This window comes from Phodopus roborovskii, unplaced genomic scaffold (genome assembly GCF_943737965.1).
Source record: "Phodopus roborovskii unplaced genomic scaffold, PHOROB, whole genome shotgun sequence".
NCBI classification, from domain to species: domain Eukaryota; kingdom Metazoa; phylum Chordata; class Mammalia; order Rodentia; family Cricetidae; genus Phodopus; species Phodopus roborovskii.
In genome coordinates this window covers 30,616,987-30,636,514 of record NW_026126480.1, presented here as the reverse complement: position 1 = coordinate 30,636,514, position 19,528 = coordinate 30,616,987, and the positions used below count along the sequence as shown (strand labels likewise).

Genomic DNA, 19,528 nt, shown 5'->3' with positions numbered 1-19,528 from the left:
CCCAGAAGTCCCTTTCTTCCCACTAGACATCTCAAAAGACTGAGCTTTCCAGTAATGTCATAGTTAACATTCTTCTTTAAAAGGTGATGGGGCTATGAAGCCTTTTAGTTTTCTCTTTTGGAAATTTACTCAAATGAGCTGGCTGCAGCCTAGAGAGATGGCTCAGTGGTTCAGATATGCCTTGCTTTGGAAGGGGATGGGTATTCAGATCTCAGTATCCACATCAGGTGACCAACAACTTGCAACTCTGGGTTCAGGGGATCTGACAGCTCCCTCTCCTGGCCTCTGGAAGCACCTGCACTCATGTGCACATTTCCACACACAGGTGCACAAATTTTTTTAAAATATCTTTAAAAAAAAATCCCCACAAAAACAAATGATTCAGCTAATGGAAACATGCACTGGGGCTGTAGTTGTTTGATAGGCATCTTGTTTGCAACCTCTAGTTTAGTTGGTTGTAGCTGCTTACTCCTGGGTCTTGACTGAGACGGTTATCTAATGGGCTTTCTTCAGCTCCAAGATGACATCCATTTATATACAACAACTTCCAGAAAGAGAAGAGAGAAAAAAGTAAAGGAATTATCATAGTTGATGCAATCATCAGTTAGATAGATTTCAGAGATTTTAAAATGTAAAACAAACAAAGGTTGGGAGATGGCTCAGCCTGTAAAATGCATCTTGTGCAAGGAGGAGACCTGAATTTGATCCCTAGAAGCCACATAAATAGGCCAGCCACAGTGGTATGTCTATAATCCCAGTGCTGGAGAGGTAGAGAAGACAGCAGATTGCTTGGATGCCTTAGCCAGTCACTTTTGCTGAATTGGCAAGCTCTAAGCCAATGAAAGACTTTATTTCAAACACACAAACAAACAACAACAACAACAACAAAACCCAGTATGGCACTTGAAGAAGTATACCTGAAGTTATTCTTTAACTTTCATATGGGACACACATATACACCTAAACACACACACACACACACACACACACACACACACATGCACCTTTATACATACATACATACATACATATATATATATATATATACACATACATGCCTGAACACTCTAAAATGCCCACACATACATATATACACACATGCACAACTAACATGCACATATAACACTTGCAGAATCACAGATTAAACCAAAGCAACACAAATATTTGCCTGAGAAATGAGTTATATATATGGCACATTTCCTCATTTGACTTGAAGAACCATTCTGTGAAGGGCATGGGGGGGGGTGAGGCCCACTGTAGCAAGGCTCAGGAAGGCCACTAACTACCCCTAGTTTATTTACACTTGTAGCACATGACAAAGCCAGGGCTCACAACCAGATCTGCTGACTCCAAATCCCTGCTATTGTAACCTCTGAGCAAGCTGAGCAGTTGCAATAAACAGACCCAAGAATGCAATGGCAGAGGTGAAATAAAAGTGCATTTCTTGTTTATTAGTTCTCTGTGGTTGGTTGGGGTTAGGGGTAGCTCTCTTCCATGCTCTCCATCAGAGCATGGGACATGCTACCTCTTCAGCGTGGGAATTTCAAGAGGTCACTGCTCAGTGAGCTAGAAGGGAAAAGAGGAACCTGCCGTTGTGACGTTCTAGCATGCAAGTGCCAGCCACTTACATTCTATCTAGAATGACCTAAGCCACACTAAAGCGCCATGGGGGTTGAGAATGAGGGTCTGTCTACTCAGGGAGTGAGGGTGCATTTTAGAGAAAAGCTACTGACCATTCATGGAGAAGCTTATCAACCACAGAACCACAGAAAAAGGTCTAGATTTGGTGCTGACGGGACTTTTAACATTTCTATACTCTGGGGCTGTCCCTTCTCTTCCCTTCTCCCTCCCCTTCCATAGAAAGATGGCACCACTGACCACTGCTAACTAACGCTGTTCATTTTTATTCTAGTCTACATGCACAACTGATCTGGATACCAATGAACAAGATTTGCTTTTATACATTTACAAATATGCCAAAAGTGAAACACATCTATCGGTAGATGTCTACAGCATTAAAGGAGTGGCCTGTGGGTATGACAGAAATGTGTGACAGTTCTTTTCACATGACAGAATGCTCATAAACATTGCTCCACACTACAAGCATTAGGCCCCATACCCAGGCCTGCTTTTCTTTTCTTTTCTTTCTTTCTTCCTTCCTTTCTTTCTTTCTTTCTTTCAACTGTGACAAAACACTTGAGAATAGCTTAGAAGAGGAAAAAATCATTTTGGCTCATGGCCTCAGAGGTTTCACTGCACAGTCAGCTGTCGCAGATGCTTTCAGACCTGTGTTGAGATAGAACACTGCGACAGAAGCCAGGAAGCAGAAAAAGAGTCAGAACCAGGATATGCTTCTTAGGGATATGTCCCTTCTTCCCCAGGTCACTGCTTCTTCTAATCAGGCCCCACACACTAGGAGCCCATTCATCAGTGGACTAACACTGATAAGTTTAGTGTCTTTGTGATCCAGTCACCTACGGCCACTGATGTAGGAAAAAGTCTTCAACACTTGAGTCTTTGGGTACCTTCCATTTCCAGCCCATAATGCTGCATGATGGCAGAGCACTGAGTAGTTGAGGCTGGCAGCAGATGGTCCCTGCTTAGGTCTCAGCTGGTCTCAGGGCCTTTGAGGGAAGCCTGGCTCTGCAGGAAACCCAAGGCTAATAGTTCCTGTTTCTAGTTTCCTCAAAGCATGAACAGGTATATAGATCTTGCTCAGGGCCTGAGGCTAGGTACATCCCTTCCTCCTGTTTCCCCTTTGTCCCATTGGGCCTTTCTCCAGAGGGTTGAATTCTTAGATGCCTTTATAGAAGATTCTGTACCCTGGCTCAGCTCTCTATTGGCTGGCTGGCACACTTCCTGAGGGCAAGAGGAGGATAGAGAGGGTGAGGGCAGTCTGCTCTCCAGAGCCTACATTCTTCCTGGAAACACCTGGTTGACACAGGCATTTCTAGGTATTCCATGTTGCCAGTGACGAAAAACTGAATTTGCTTATGGGTGGAGGATCATGGGAAACCCCTTAGGAGATGACAGACCTGGCAGTGAGACGACAGTGTTTGTGTCCAGCATTGCTGAAAGCCCTGGATGTCTGGTGACAGGAGGATACTTACAGCTTGTTACAAGACGCTCTGCATGCTTTAGGAGTCCAGGATGAAAATCTGACAGTGTGGGTGCTCCCAGAGATGTGGGAGACCCCATCAAGCATGGCTAATGGGCTGCCTTACAGTGTTTACACTAAGGAACAAGGTGGCATTATCTAGAAAGACATTAGTGTGTGCTGCCTAAAATTCTTGTATGCATGTACATATAGGAACATATACATGCTTGCTCATTCAAGCATGGCTTATAACCACGGAATGCTACAGTTTGGATAGAAGTATCTCCTGAGAAGACTCGTGTTTGGAAGTCTTGGTCTCTAGATTGGTGATGTTACTGAGAGTCTTCAAATTATGAGGGCTCTGACCTAATCAATGGATGTGTCCAAGGACAGCTTCTTAATTTACTGGTATTAATGGGATGTGGTAGAAACTGGTAGTAGGGTGTGGCTATAGGTAGCAGGTGACTGAGGACATGTTTTTTTTTTATTGCTAGATAACGAGGTGTCTCTATATGTTGGGTTTTGATGCTTTTACAAATGGCTGATACATTCTTGGATTCAGTTTGTCAGTATTTTATTGAGTATTTTTGCATAAATGTCTGTAATTCTTTCTTTGTTGGATCTCTGCGTGATTTGGGTATCAGGGTAACTGTAGTCTCATAAAAGGAGCTTGGCAAGTTCTGATTCTATTGTTTGGAACAATTTGAGGAGTATCAGTATTAGCTCTTTGAAAGCCCTGGGCTTTTTTGGAGGGTGGAGTGGGAGACTTCTAATGACTGTTTCTATTTCCTTAGGGGGTTATAGGTCTATTTAAGTTGTTAATCTGGTCTTGATTTAATTTTGGTATGTGGTATCTATCCAGAAAATTGTCTATTTCCTTTAAAATTCCCAATTTTGTGGAATACAGGTTTTTGAAGTATGGCCTAATGATTCACTGGATTTCTCCAGTTATGTCCCCCCTTCTCATTTCTGACTTTGTTAATTTGGATATTCTCTCTCTGCCTTTTTGTTGGTTTGGATAGGAGTTTCTCTATCTTGTTTTTCTTAAAGAACCAACTCTTTGTCTCATTGATTCTTTGCATTGTTCTCTTTGTTTCTATTTTTATTGATTTCAGCCTTCAATTTAATTATTTCTTGTCATCTACTCCTCCTGGGTGAGTTTGCTTCTTTCTGTTCTAGAGCTTTCAGGTGTGCTGCTAAGTTGTTAGCATCAAAAACCAACATATGGAGACAACTCATTATCTAGCAATAAGAATAAATAGACTGATTGTGGAAGTCAGAGCAAATAGCTTCACTTACTGTATCAATATGAGAGGGTTAAGAGCCATAGCACTGAAGGGAAAAAGCATGACACAGAACACATGCCTGTAGGTCATATAATTTGGTGGCAGCAGTAAGAGTTTATTATATCCATAGTCTGTGTGATTCGGAAGATCAGGAGCAGCTCAGCAGGGAGGTTCAGGCTCATGAAATAACAATGGAGATGTTGGCTGGAGTTATAGTTGTTGAAGATGAACCTGAGGCTGGGGGAACCATTTCCAATGAGTCTATTCACATGCTGCCATGTTGGAGCTCTGAGTTTGTCCCTGTATGAACCTCCTTGGAGCAGGTTGAGGATCCTCAGGATATGGTTGCCCATCACTCCCAGAGTGAGCGCTCCCCAAGAGTGCAAAGAGGAAGTGGCAATGTCTTTTATGGTGTAGGCTTAGAGGCTGCACCCCCATCTTCATCCACATTCAACTGATTATGAGTAAGTGTTTAAGTTTGGTCCACATTTAGGTACTAGGAACAGGCTCCCAACTTTCAAAGGAAGGAAGATGAAAGAACTGGTGGACCTGTATAGAATGTGCATATGCATGGGTTGATAGCATTTCTATAGTTACAATGTTGACATGCGGGTCTGGCAGTCAGAGCTCCCTGCTATGGGGATGGTTTCAGGGGTGGATTCACTTTTTAGACTTCCTGAACTTTTAAGATATGAACCTTGGACTGCTTGAGCCATTTTGTATATAAGAAGACATTTTTGGAATAAAAAGAGTGGTGGTATTTCTGAAGGAAAGACAGACAGACAGGCAGGCAGACAGACAGACAGACAGACAGACAGACAGACACACACACACACACACACACACACACACACACAGCAGGGAAGAAGATGGAGAATGAGAGAGCTATCCCCTTGGTCAAGATGTACCTGACTCCTTTCCTCTGGTCTTTTCAGTAAACAATAGGGTTCCTCTAAAGTGGAGGATAAGAACAGCTTGGCTGTACTTCCCTCACTTGCTGCCATTGTGTACTTCATGTATGAAATAGCTATGGTTTGGGTCAAGGGTAAGAACGACTAGCAGTTATATAGGGTAGAGGCCTACATGAGATTAACTTCCACTCTGAGTTTTGGCTCATCTCGTTTAGAAATGTCTCTTGACTGCATGGCTGCCCTTCTACTTCCATTGTTAATGTTCAACCCCTCCAAAGCAATGGCTTAGATAGCCACCATGTCTCCTGGCAGACCCCTGACAGCGTGCTCTTCCTTCTGCTCTCTGCCACAGTGCTGGTAGAATATGGTTTTGAAAAAGATATGGTTGTATTGTTCCATGCTCAGAAACTGCCCATGACACCAGATTATTCAGTCTGGCTTCTAAAGTTGCCCATTATGCAGCCTCAACTTTCTTTTCCAGTACCATACACACACCAATAAAACACCACACTAACACACTAAACACATACCACATACACATACACACCAGTACAAATACAACACTAATATATACCACACACATATACCAATACAAACACCATACCAACACACATCACATATATACCACACCAACACACACTAAATACACATTAACACACACCATATATATGTGTGTGTGTGTGTGTGTGTGTATATATATATATGTATATATATATATATCACATACACACAAATATAAACACCACCAACATATATCACACACACTCTACACACACATGACACAAACCAATATGTATTACATACACATACCAACACATACTATATACATAATACATACACTACACACATAAATTAACACACATGTACCACATATACACCACACATGCTACATACATATACCGCACATACCAACATACAACATGTACATCACATATAACACATAAACATCTTATACACCAAACTTACACATCAACATATACCACACACACCAACACATACCACACAATACCCTACCATATACTACACATACACTAACACACATCACACACATACACTAACAGATATACCACACACATACCAACACATAAACATACACACTTGTTTTCTTTATCAGATTAGGTTAAAGGGGATAGATATAGCCCTAGGGTTATGGTTAAGGGTAGGTTTGAATCTGTGACCATTAGCCTCAAAGATAGTCCCCAAAGAGTACCATTGCCTGGCATTGATGCCCTTGTGTGATTCTGCTGTGTTCTTCCATATTGCTAGGTCCAATATATACAGCCAATCAGAGACTGAAAATGATGGCACATGTGCCATGTTCCGGTCATGCATCAACTTGAATGGGCTATGGGGTGCCCAGATATAGGTGAACATCATTTCTGGATGGCTATGTGGTTGGAAGATTCCAGATGAGGTTAACACTGGAAATGGTGGGCCCATAGAGTAGAATGACTTCCCTTACATGAGTAGCTGCAATCTGCTCTACTGAGGACCTTGATCCAGAAAAATAAGAGGAGGGAAAAGGGAGACTTTGGCCTCCCTGCCTATCTGAGATGAGATGTTGTTCTTCTCTTGTTCTTGGACTCACAGAGTTAATGTGCCTGGCTCTGAGCCTTCAGTCTTGGAGTAGAACTCACACCATCAGTTCTTCACGGGTTTGGACTGAAGCAGTATTCTTAGATCTCCTCCAGTGCAGACAGTGGATCAGGGGCTTCCAAGCTTGTACAGTCATGAGGAATCATGTGAGCCATTGATATGCTCCTGCTCTGGTCTTTTTTTGGGGGGGCAATCATAGAACACGTATCCTTCTAATCTGTTTCTCTTTTCTCCCCCTTACCTTTTTCCTCTGGATTTTTAGGGAAAATTTAAATCCATTCATTAGGGTCACCATTGTGACTGTGTTGACTAATCCACTAATTGTAGCTACAGCTGCTTCTGGGACTTCATGAGCCTCATCTCCAGAATGTTTTTATGCTCTAGGGGTTGTTTTTGAGACAGGGTCTCACTATGTGGCCCTAGTTGGCCTGAAACTTGATCCTTAGACCATGCTGCCTTCAAATCCACAGAGATCCATCCACCACTGTCTACTCAGTGCTGGGGTTAAAGGCGTGTACCACAACAGTTAGTGGGATATTTTCTTCCCAAGAATTGCTTTAGGTATTCAGTAGTGTCAAAGACTACAATTTAGATCACCTCACTTAAATACTGTCCCCAGGGTAGGAACATTATGTATCGGGTACAACTGCTCTAATTCTTCCATTCAGTGTCCTTTGCCCTGCTTTATAAATTATCTGGTCTTCTTTTTGTTTGCTTGTCTTTACAGAAGGAGGCCTGTGTTTGTTCAATGCTGGCTGTTAAGATGGTTTAAACTCTGTTTAAATATTTTTTGCCCTGCAAAGGAATGAGGGGAAAGTTTATATTTACTGTACTTTCACTTTGCCCTATTAAAGAGTCAGCAAGCTATGAAGGGAGGGAGCTTCACACCAGACAGACACGGTGAGGCCTCTCCCTTTGTGGCAAATGCTCTTTTTTGTCTTTGTCATTGTTGAAGGGCTCAGATTTAGCTGGAGCAATGACACCTTCTTTAACACACTCAGCTGGCATTATTGGGGCTATGCTTCAGGTGACCTTACTTTGCCTATCTTGGCTTCTGTCTTGAAAACACTTAAGCTTTACTTCTTCATAAACTGCATGAGCAGTCTGTGTCCCTGGGAGAGATGATAGAGATATTTTGGTAATTGTTTCTTCTTGGTGTGTGTGTGTGTGTGTGTGTGTGTGTGTGTGTGTGTGTGTGTGTGTGTGTGTACTCTCATCTCATGAATGTGTAGAACAGAGGACAGAGGTCAACCTTGGTGTCCTCCTTTGTGGCTTTCCACCTTGCTCTGTGTGTGTGTGTGTGTGTGTGTGCGTGTGTGTGTGTGTGTGTGTGTATAGTGTATGCTCATGGTCGTATGCAAGTGCATGTGCTCACACATGTAGATACTGGAGGAGAACATCACATATCACACTCTATCACTGTCTGTCTTTCTGTTTTTGAGACAGGGATTCTTGCTAATCCTGAAGCTCACTTATTCTGCTAGGTCAGCAGGCCAGTAAGGCCCAGGGATCCTCCTGTTTTCCTCCTGTGCTGGGGTTACAAGTGCTCACATCACACCCAGCTTTTTATGTGCATGCTGGGGATTTGAACTTAGGTCTTATCTTGCACACTACTTCCTGACTGAACCATGGTCCCAGGCTTTCATCTCTCCTTCCCCTTCTCTTTTAATTTCTCCCTTCATTTCCTTCCTTCCTTCCTTTTTTCCCTCCTTTCTTTTTTGTAACAGTCTCACTATATAACTGACTGGCCTTGAATTCACATCTCCTGCCTCCATTGTCACAATGCTAGGATTACAAGTGTGAACTCCTATGCCCACCCTTTACTTCTTTGAGGACTTATCTCCTGCCTCAAGCAAGCTGTGGCTTGGCAGCTTCTGTCATCTGACCTAAGTTCCATGTACCTTGCAAGAAATCCTTTGCATTTCCAGACAGTTGTAAGTCCTGTTTGCCCCATTTTCCATGTCGAGGTGAGGGCCTTCCTTTCTTCAGAAACATGTTCTCTCTTTGTCCTCATTTTCCCTTTCTTGGCCTTAGGCTCCAGATCAAGCCCTGCTTCCTCCAGGAAGAGTTCCAGGAAGATTACCATCATAAAATTCAATGGTGCCCTCTTAGAAAATGTTATCTGTAATGGTGAAGTTCATCATCTGGAATTCTATCGACTTGTCTTCTAGACTGTAAGGTACAGAGTGTGGGCAGTATCCATCCATCCATCCATCCATCCATCCATCCATCCATCCATCCATCCACTCATCCACTCATCCATTCAATCACAATACAGGTAAGGAGAGTCAAGCTACATGTGAAGCTCAGTGCTGAGTGTTTTTACCCCCTTTCTGATGTCTGTCAGTTTATTGTCGTTATTTTGAGAGAAGGTCACATGTTGCCCAGGCTGGCCTTGAACTCATTATTTAACCAAGGATGACCTTGAACTTCTGATTCTCTTGTTCCACCTCCCAGTGCTGGGATTTCAGATGTGTACCACTACCCCTGGTTAATGAGGTGCTGACAGTTGAACCCAGGGCTTCATGAATGCTAGGCAAGCACTGTACACCTAATTTACCTGCAGTCCTGTTATCCATCATATAGTGAATAAATCTACAGCCAACTTGAGGGAACCATGCCTGCTGAGGTGGTTGATGAAGAGAAAAGAATGTTGGGACCCCAGGGGATGGGACACTGCCATAACCCCAGGAAGCATGATAAGAGGTGACATGAAAGAAACTGCGCTTTCCTAATCAGAGGTGGTTGGCCAACAGGAGCCACTGGGAAGTCACTCAAGGATGCAAGGCCAAGGGCAAGGAGTGAGCCAGGGATAGGTAATGGCCAGACTGTCTGATATTTGTTGTTATTATTTATGAGATATGATCTCACTATGTAACTCTGATTAGCCTGGGACTCTATGTAGACCAGGCTTGTCTAGAATGAATGGAGATCTGCCTGCATCTGGCTCCTGAGTGCTGGGTTTAAAGGCATATGCCACCCTGCCTGGTGTGATCTTTGGTTGTGCTGAGAAATCTCAAATGGGCACAGGAAATCAGTGCATCTATGGTTGGATGCTCCATGGCTGGAGCCTTGCAGAGATGAATCACTGTCAGGGACAGTGAAGGGTTAAGTCTCTATTTTTTTATAGTTGGTCTGCAACACATAAGAAACCAAAGTCTCGAGAGTTTATTAGTTGTGGTTGGTCGTGAGAGTTACCTGAAATTTGGATACAAGCTCCCATCTCTTTATTGGAAACTTTTAAGTGACAGGGTGAGTCTGCAGGGGACTGCTGTTGCCACCTTCCTCTACACAGAGGTCTTTGCTGTGTTGCTTCTCTGCATCCCCTTCATTTCCCCCAAAAGATGGCAGAAGATTTTCAAATCCAGCCTGGTCAAGTTGGTAGTGACCTATGGCAACAACTTTTTTGTGGTTCTCATCATCATCCTTGTGCTATTGGTCATTGATGCTGTGAGATCCGAAAATATGCTGATGTGACAGAAAAGGTGAACCTTCAGAACAATCCAGGTGCCATGGAGCACTTCCACATGAAGCTTTTCCGTGCTCAGAGCAATCTCTATATTGCTGGCTTTTCCTTCCTGCTGTCCTTCCTGCTTAGATGCCTGGTAACTCTCATCTCCCAGAAGGACACACTGGTGGCTTTAAAAAGCAGGCAGAAAGTGCCAGCAAGGCGGCCAAGGAATACATGGAGGAGAATGACCAGCTAAAGAAGGGAGCTGCTGAGGATGGAGGAAAGCTGGATGTTGGGAGCGCTGAGGTGAAGACAGAAGAGAACAAGAGCCTGAAGAATGACTTGAAGAAGCTAAAAGATGACCTGGCCAACACCAAGAAAAAACTAGAGAAATCTGAAAACGAGTCTCTGGTCATGCAGAAGCAGTCTGAGGGCCTTACCAAGTGGAAGAACATGCCAAGCTGCAGGCCTCAGTACATGGTCCCTCGGACAAGAAGGAGTAAAGGCTTGTTTCTTCCCTGCCTGCAGCTGGCTTCCACCTGACCACGCTCACTGCTTCCTGGAAGCTTAGGCTCTCTTTCCTCTGGTACTTGGGTTTATTCCCGTCTACTTCCCCAGTTTTATTCCGTAGTTCATAGATCATCATTTTGACCCCTTTATACATCCTGCCATCATACCAAAAGGGACCCAATTATTGCTCATTCAGAGTAATTTTGCTACAGTCCTGCCTGGCTAGGACACTTTCCACTCCTACAAGTGTAGAAGGGCACTTGTTACCTGGCCAGCAGTTAAGCCCCATTTATTTTTCTGTGTGTCCTAAAGGAGGCTATGAGGCAGGTCAACCATTTCATCCCTAGGGGCAATAAAGGTTGTTATGTGAAGAAGGAGGAGGAGGAGGAGAAGAAGAAGAAAAGAAACTGAAGTCTCAAAACCTCACCTCTTTTCTTCTCTGTTTCTTCCTCCCTCTTCCTTCCTCTTTTCCTTACTTCCTTTTTCCTTTCTTCCTTCCTTTCCCCAGTAGAATGGAATTAAGATAAATACCTGCTTACCTGACAGGGCCAAGGTGAGGATTGGGTGTGATCCAGAGTATAGTCGGTATGTCTTGCATATGATAAACGTTTAATGAATGTTGATGTTACTCATCTCAGAATAGAGAAGAGCAAACTTTTGCTTTACTTTGGAGGTAAGAATACAGTCACTTCCTCCAGTCACTGGTATATATCAGACAACAACAGCACATTGCAAGGGTCTTCCATTTCTTCCCCAGCTGTTCCTGTGACTTCGTTGCAGCTGTTTGTTCTCCAACATGCCATGTCTGTAGATGAAGTTCAAGGCTGCTATTCCCCATGAAAGAGGAGAGAAGCTCAGTGGCAGTGAACCTTCTCTAAGTGCAATAATTATTCCAAAGTACCAGGTGATTGCTAGATAGACTTTTAAAAACCACAAATGCATTTATTAAACATACTATGAGACTGAGTGTATTCATTCCTATGATTCTATACACAGGAGACTTAGGCAGGAAGGTTGTGAATTTGAGGCCAGCCTGGGCTACAATGGGGGACATGCTGTTTCAAAAGAACTCCCAAATCAACCAACCAATACAACATCAAAACGACAACAAATGGTGAATAATTTCAGTGTTGTTTATCCTCAAAAACAATAACCATTTCCAAATTGGTTTTGGATTCTTTTTTTGTTCTGTTGTTTTACCAGAGCAATCAATCTCATTCTCCAGAACTAGATGCCAAGGGGAACATACACAGTGAATTCTCTGTCTGACAGCAAGAAAGACTCTTTCCTGGGGTTTGGAAATCAAATTTTCTTTCCTGTAACAGGGAGAGACATCTTTTGGATATCCTTTTAAACATAACACTAGGCTTAGCTAGTAAGTAACTGTCTTGGGAGACCAAGTTAAGCATAATATAGCCCAAGAGAAGTTTGAAAGAACCATTTACAAGCAATTTGAGATGTCTTTCCCCAAACCTAGGTGTCTAGATAGGGCCAACTTTTTGAAGCTGCTGGTCTTTAAGGGGTGGGTGGCTATGTTACTCAGCTTTCTACCCCTATATGAAGCATTCGGCTTATAAAGGGAAAAGGATTGTTTTGGCTCATGGTTTTAGAGGCACTACTCCATGCTCTGATGATCCCAGTGCTTTTGGTCTGTGATGGTCCATCACATTAGGAGCTCACGGCCAAGCAAAGCCACTCACTACATTGCCAGGAGAAAAAAGATTGGAGTAGGGTTCCACAATCGCCTTTCAAGGGTACACCCTCAAGGATCTCCCCAAAACCTCTTTTCCAAAGTTTCAGTCATAAACCAGGAACATCCTCCTGGGGGATCAAGCTTTTAGTGTGTTGGCCTTTTGGGGAACAATGAGATCTAAATTGTAACAGTCAACTGGCTTGGGATAAAGTTAGAATGAGTCCCAGGTTCTCTGCTTTATTAACTGGGTAAATGAGGGACAGCTGATACTTAGAGAGGCTGGACAAGTTTAGGAGCAGGAGATAGCAAGTCAAGAATAGAGACAAAGCCGGGTGGTGGCAGCACACGCCTTTAATCCCAGCATTCAGGAGGCAGAGACAGGCAGATCTCTGTGAGTTCGAGGTCAGCCTGGTCTACAGAGCGAGTGCCAGGATAGGCTCCAAAGCTATACACAGGGAAACCCTGTCTTGAAAAACAAAACAAAACAATAGAATAGAGACGGAGTTTAAGACATCTGAAGGGTGTTGAGGAGAGATGTGGATTTGGGGTGCCCCGAGAGTTACTTAAAAGTGCAGAATGAGAATTAAGTCAGAATTCAGTCTACAGTGAAAGGCACTAAAGGTCAAATCTCAGAGAACTGACATTTGGAGAGAGGATTTGGGGGTGAGACATGCTGCCAGGAAAGATGGCAGAGAAGGAAAAATAATCAGAAAAAGACAGATCAGGGAGTTGTCTGCTTCTTCGGCCATCCCAAGGGGAAGTTTAATTCTTTGGAAATGCTTTTAAATTTTAAACATTCAAAGTGCCCCCAACCTCATTCATAAGGGAGAAATAAAATAAAGAGGTTCTGTGATTTTAGGGGGAATGTGTGCAAAATACATTCTGTACTCGTGTGAAAATGTTCCCATGTGTCCCAGCTTAATACATTTTTAAATAAATCTTTAAAATATGTAAATGATGTTATTTTTAACATTCCCCTTTTAATAATTTTAGTGTAGAAAAATAAAAAACAAAATACTCAGAGAATAGCAGCAAACAAACAAAAACAATCAAAAGGTACCAGTTCACCTTGGTGTGTGTGTGAGAGAGATAGAGACAGAGAGAGAGAGAGAGAGGGAGGGAGGGAGAGAGAGAGGGTTTTCCTGGCTGTCCTGGAACTCACTCTATAGATCAGGCTGGCCTCAAACTCAAAGATTCACCTGCCTCTGCCTCCTGAGTGCTGGGATTAAATGTGTGTTCCACCATGCCTGGCTTAAGAGGTACCAGTTTTTAAATATAATTTTTATAGGGTAGCTTTGGGTTCACAGGGAAATAAGTGGAAGGGACATGAATTTGTCACATCCATTCCACTGAGCAAACATGCACAGACTCCTTCACTCCGATGCCTCACCCAGCAGTTCAGTTGCCACAGCTGGTGAACCATGCTGGTACTTCATCACCGTCACCTAAAGCCTGCAGTCATCATGAGATGCTTGGGGGCTGGGACAAGTATGCTGTAGTCTTTATCCACAGACAGGGCAGCATCCAGAGTCTTCTCACTACTGTTGAAACCCTCTGTGTTTTGGTACCCCTCCCATCTCTCCCCCAAATTCCCTGGCTGCATCTATCCTTTCCTGTCGACATAGCTTTACCTTTTCCAGCAGGCCACACAGTCATGGTGTTATGGTCAAGTGTGTCTGAGTTTCCTCCATGTCCTTTCGTGGCTTGATATCTTGTTCCTTCTCAGCTCTGAACACCGTTTCATTGTGTAGCCTATTTATCCTCTCAACAAGGGAAGAGTATCTTGATTGCTTTTACTTTTTCTCCCAGTTTGGCCATTATGAATAAAACTATTATAAATATCCTTGTGTAGGTTTTTATGCAGATGTAAGCTCTCAACCCATTCAGGCCACTCTTTTCAAGAGACCTACCAAGTTGACAAGAATGGGAAAGTTTAACACCATGTTAGAGAAGCTGTGGGGAAGTGGATATTCTACAAGGGCAAAGACATACATGCCTTGGCCCTGGAACTCCCCTTTTAGAAATATACTGAACAGAAATGCTTGCACACGTGTATAAAGAGTTTGTCCAAGAATATTGTCATGGACAAAGATTGGAAACAAATGTCCAACAAGAGGGGACTTGCATGGTGGTGCAGCTCTCATCTCAGCTATCTGGGAGGTAGCAGCAGGAGGATTGTAAACTGAAGGCCTGCCCTGGGCTGAAGAGCAAGTTCATGCTGAGCCTGTGCAACTCAACGAGACCCTTCTAAATATCATACTGAGTGAAAGAACCCAGAGGTTTAAAAATCACCACATAATTTCTTGTATAAACAGTTTAGAGAGGGCAGAATTACAGGGATAAAACACATGAGTGCTTCCCAGGATGAGGGGTGGGAAGAACTACCACAGAGACTCAGGGAGCTCCAAGGGGAAGACGCTTCCTCCATGACAGAGGAAGTAGTTGGCACCTGCTTCCTTTGATTACATTTTAGTTAACTTTCAAAATAATGAGCTTCACGACAGCTCCATAGATGTAGATCATTGCACTCTGCTAATATCACTCTAATTACTTTCTCTTTTGTCCCTTTCCACCTCTTTCTGTTCCTCTCCCTCCCCCAAATGATATCTTTTTGTTTTCATGTGATATATAAAATACATGAGGTAGTTTGAATAGGAATGGACCCCAAAGGCTCATATATTTGAATGCTGGCCATTAGGGAGCAACATTACTTGACAGGGGTTAGGAGGTGTGACCTTGTTGGAGTAGGTGTGACCTTGTTGGAGGAAGTGTGTCACTAGGGGTGGGCTTTCAGATGCTCAAGCCAGGCCCAGTGTTTCTCTCTTCCTACTGCTGGAGGATACAGACATAGAACTCTCAAACTACTTCTCCAGCACCATGTCTGCCTGCATGTGGCTGTGGTTCCCACCATGATGATGATGATGAACTAAACCTCTGAAACTGTAAACAAGCCTCAATTAAATGTTTTCCTTTATAAGAGTTGCTATGGTCATGGTGTCTCTTCACAGCAATAGAACAATGATTAAAACATTATATGCATATAATTTATCCATATAATTTAATTTTATAATTTTTTATTGTGTGTGTGTGTGTGTGTGTGTGTGTGTGTGTGTATGTGTAGTATATTTACATGTATATGTTCAGGTGTGGATGCCTATGCATGTGTCTTTGTCCATGTATGTGTGTGTGTAAAATCCAAACGTCAACTTTGGGAGTCTTCCTCTACCTCCACCTTTTTTTTTGAGACAGGGTCTTTTGAATCTTAATTTAACCATTCAGCTAGACTGGCTGGCCAGCCCTGGGGATCCACTTGCCTCCACCCACCAGCACTGAGGTTACTGATATGGGTCACCATACCCTGATTTTCTGTGAATGCTAAGGAACCAGACTTAAGCCATTATGTTTGCCCCTTAAATTTAAACCCAGAACCCATGTATGAGAGAAGATACACAGTAGTGCTCTTGAACCCACACTCACAGAGATCCACCTACCTCTGCCCCCAATGCTAAAATCAAAGGCATGTGCCACCATGCTCTGCTCAAAATATAAAATTTTATTATAAAATGGGTCTCTGTGCGTGTGAGTTCAAAGCTAGCCTGTCTATACAGTGAGTTCCAGTCAGCCAGAGCTACATAGTGAGAATCTGTTTTTGTTTGTTTGCTTGGTTTGTGTGTGTATGTGTGTTTACAACAATATTAATTCTGTAAGCAGAGCTAGATTTAACAAAAAACATATTCAATTTAACAGCCATAAAAAGTCTTTAAACAGGTTGGCCTGGTCTGCAATGCTCAGGAAAGGGGCATGGCATGGTCAGTGATGCTCAATGGTAGGGAATTCAATAAGGGTGTGGCTGAAAAGGGGCTCATCTGCCTGTGTGCTTACTAAGCAGGTCTTGCTGCAGAGTCTCAGTATGAGAGAGGCTGAGTAAAGACTACCTGTAAGGAGCTGAAAAGTCAGAGGGGAGTGAAAAAAGGCTTTGTGGTCATTTCCCAAGAAACTTGTCCATAATGCATTTGGAATAAACATGCTCCAACCTTTCTGGTTACCAAAGAAATGCAGGTTAAAATGCTAATCCCATGGTTCAGGTGCCTGCTACAATCTGATAACCGGAGTGGGTCTGGGTGCATGGAAGGAATGTGCAGTCTTTGTGGAGTGGAGAGAAGTTTGAAATCAAAAGTTCTCACCACTGGAAGTGTACACTCTCTGACACAGTCCTGGGCTGTGTCTAAGAAAATAACCAGTGACTGGCAAGGGAGGATGCACACTGTGTGCTAAACCAGTCCTGTTTAAATACCCCAAGTGTGTAGAAATCAAGGGCTACCTGTGTGGAAAAATAGTTTATCCCTGAATTTACCAATTACTTTGAATTTTTTTTTTTTTGGTTTTGTTTTTGAGATAGTATCCTACTATATACTTAGACTGTCTTTGAACTTGGGGTCCACCTGTATCCACCTCCTGAGTAATGTGGATTATAGAGGGGTGCCACCACCAACAATTTCTGGTCTTTGTAATTGTACAGGAAAGGACTAGATGAGTGGGAAACAGGGGTAGGAAGAAGATTTTGCTAAATTCCCTTGTTTATCTTCTGAATATTAAACCCTGAAACTAACTCTATTATCTATTCAAAGGTTAATTTTTTAAAGAAACTTATTTTTGTGTGAGTATATGTATCTGTGTGTGTATCTGTGTGAGTATGTGTCTATGTGTTTGCATGTGTGTGACAGTGTGTGTATATGTGTTTCTGTGTGTAAGTGTGTCTGTGTGTATGTGTTTGTATTTGTATCTGTGTGTGTCTGTGAATTTGTGTATGTCTGTGTATGCGTGTTTGTGTATATGTGAATGTGTCTATGGGTATGTATTTGTTAGTGCGTGTTTGTGAGTATGTGTCTGTGTGTGTCTGTGTGTGTCTGTGTGTGTCTGTGTGTGTCTGTGTGTGTGAGTATGTCTATGTGTGAGTGTGTGTCTGCCCTCAGAGGCTACAGGAAAGTTCAGGGCCTCTAGATTTGAAGTTAGAGGTGGTTGTGAGTGTCCTGAGGGTGCTAAGACCAAACCCAGGCCCACAGTAAGCACTCCTAACCTCTGATTCTGCTCTCTAATCACAAAGGTTTAAATTTTAATAAAATGAAACCATTTATTTAATTAATAAAATATTGTTTTTAATAAAATGAAGATAATCAAACGAAATTGATTTAGAGCTATAATTTCTATTATGGGTGGTAATATAGTATAATATTTAGTGGGAAAAATAGATTGCAGAGCACAGTGAATGTATTTTTGCTATATATGTGGGTGAGCATGTGTGTGTGTGTGTGTGTGTGTGTGTGTGTGTGCGTGTAAAATTGCATGTAGTTTATCTAAGGTTGTAAGAAAAGCAAACAGTTGTATGTTGATTATCTTTTGAACTTTTATTAGATTTATCTAATGTGTGCATGTACACACACTCCCATGCCACTGTGTGTATGTGGAGGTCAGAGGACAACTCGGGAGAGTCAATTTTCTCTTTCTATCATATAGGTCCTAGGGATTGAACTCAGCCTTGGCAGCAAGCAACCTCGTCACATAATCCATCTTGCAGCCTTAGACAATGTGTTTCAGTGCATGTGATTTTTTTATTCTTATATTTGCACTTCCTAATTATTAAATTAATAAATGCAATCATTGTAAAATTAAAGACATATACATATAAGACAATAGTGGGGGGAAACAGTAAAATGTTCAGTATTGTAACAATGCTCACTTCTGTAGTTCAGTATATAGTATTTTTATCAGTGCTCATTTCTTAATTCTACCAAACATTTCATACTTTTAGGAGAGAGTAACATTAGAAGAAACTGATTACAGTGTGCACGGGGATACCTTATGTTGTTTTTGCAACTCATCCAAAATCTCAAATGAGTTCAGAACAAAAAATGCTTGTGTGGGGTGTATATGTGTGCAGGTGTCTGTGCCTAGAGCATGAGCAGAGGCCACAGGAGGACACTGGATATCTGTTTTAGCATACTCCACCTTATTTCCTTCAGACAGGGTCTCTCACTGAAATTTTATCACTGTTTTTTTTGTTTGTTTGTTTGTTTGTTTTTTGTTTTTTGTTTTTGATAGGCCGGCTAGCCAGAAATCCCCATTGTTTCTCCTGTTTCCACTGCTCCCCTCCCTCTCCCAGTGCTGGAGTTACAGGGTCGTGTATGCAGCCATATCTGTTTTTTTACATGGTGCTAGAAATTCGGAGTTAGGACATTGTGCTTTGCAAAGCAAGCTGTCTTGCTTCCCAGCTCCATGGAAGGCTTTAAGAAAATTTAAAATGTATTTGTACAGATGTGGTGATATCAGTGACAGCTTTATAACTTGTGGAGAGATATGAGAAGAAAAGATAAGTTTGGAGGTGAAGGAAAAGGGAAGATGAGGCACAAGATGGGAGATTTAGGAGAATCTGCACAGGCAGAAGATGGGCCAGCTATGGAAGAGCTGAAAACACTGTAGGAGTGGAGCTGTTGCAGAGCAAGGGGTCTGAGAGATGTGGGCAAGAAGAGTTCAGGTAGACCAGAAGTCTCTTTCTCCAGTAATGGAAAGACATGAACAAAGACAAGAGGACTTACATGTAACATTACAGGCAGACTTAGCTCTTTCATGTCAACCACTCTGAGTTTGCTCCACAAGGTGAGGGGGTTAACTCACCTCCTAAGAGTTAAGAAGACTGGGGAAGGGTGGATCTATGGACAACAGAGAACTCTGGATGCTGCTGAGTCATATAAACCGAATGACACAAGAAAGCACTGTTTCCCAATCATTCCAAAAGGTAAGAATCAGTTTGAACTTGTTAAAATTATGTGTCCTATTAGCCTACATTATACCCACTGAATAAAAAACTCCATGGAAGAACACTGATAGTCTTTGCAACAAATTGCATTTCTAGTGGGTTGTACCCTTAGGATTTCCCAAAGAGCATTGAAGCTGAAGGAATGCCAAGCCCTAATTGCTCTAAGAATC

The 19,528-nt window shown here is 42.5% G+C and overlaps 1 pseudogene; it reads left to right on the top strand.

The window, feature by feature from the left end:
• Positions 1 to 10,890, top strand: part of LOC127227646 (B-cell receptor-associated protein 31-like) — a 61,872-nt pseudogene extending 50,982 nt beyond the window's left edge.
• Positions 10,891 to 19,528: the final 8,638 nt, after the last annotated feature.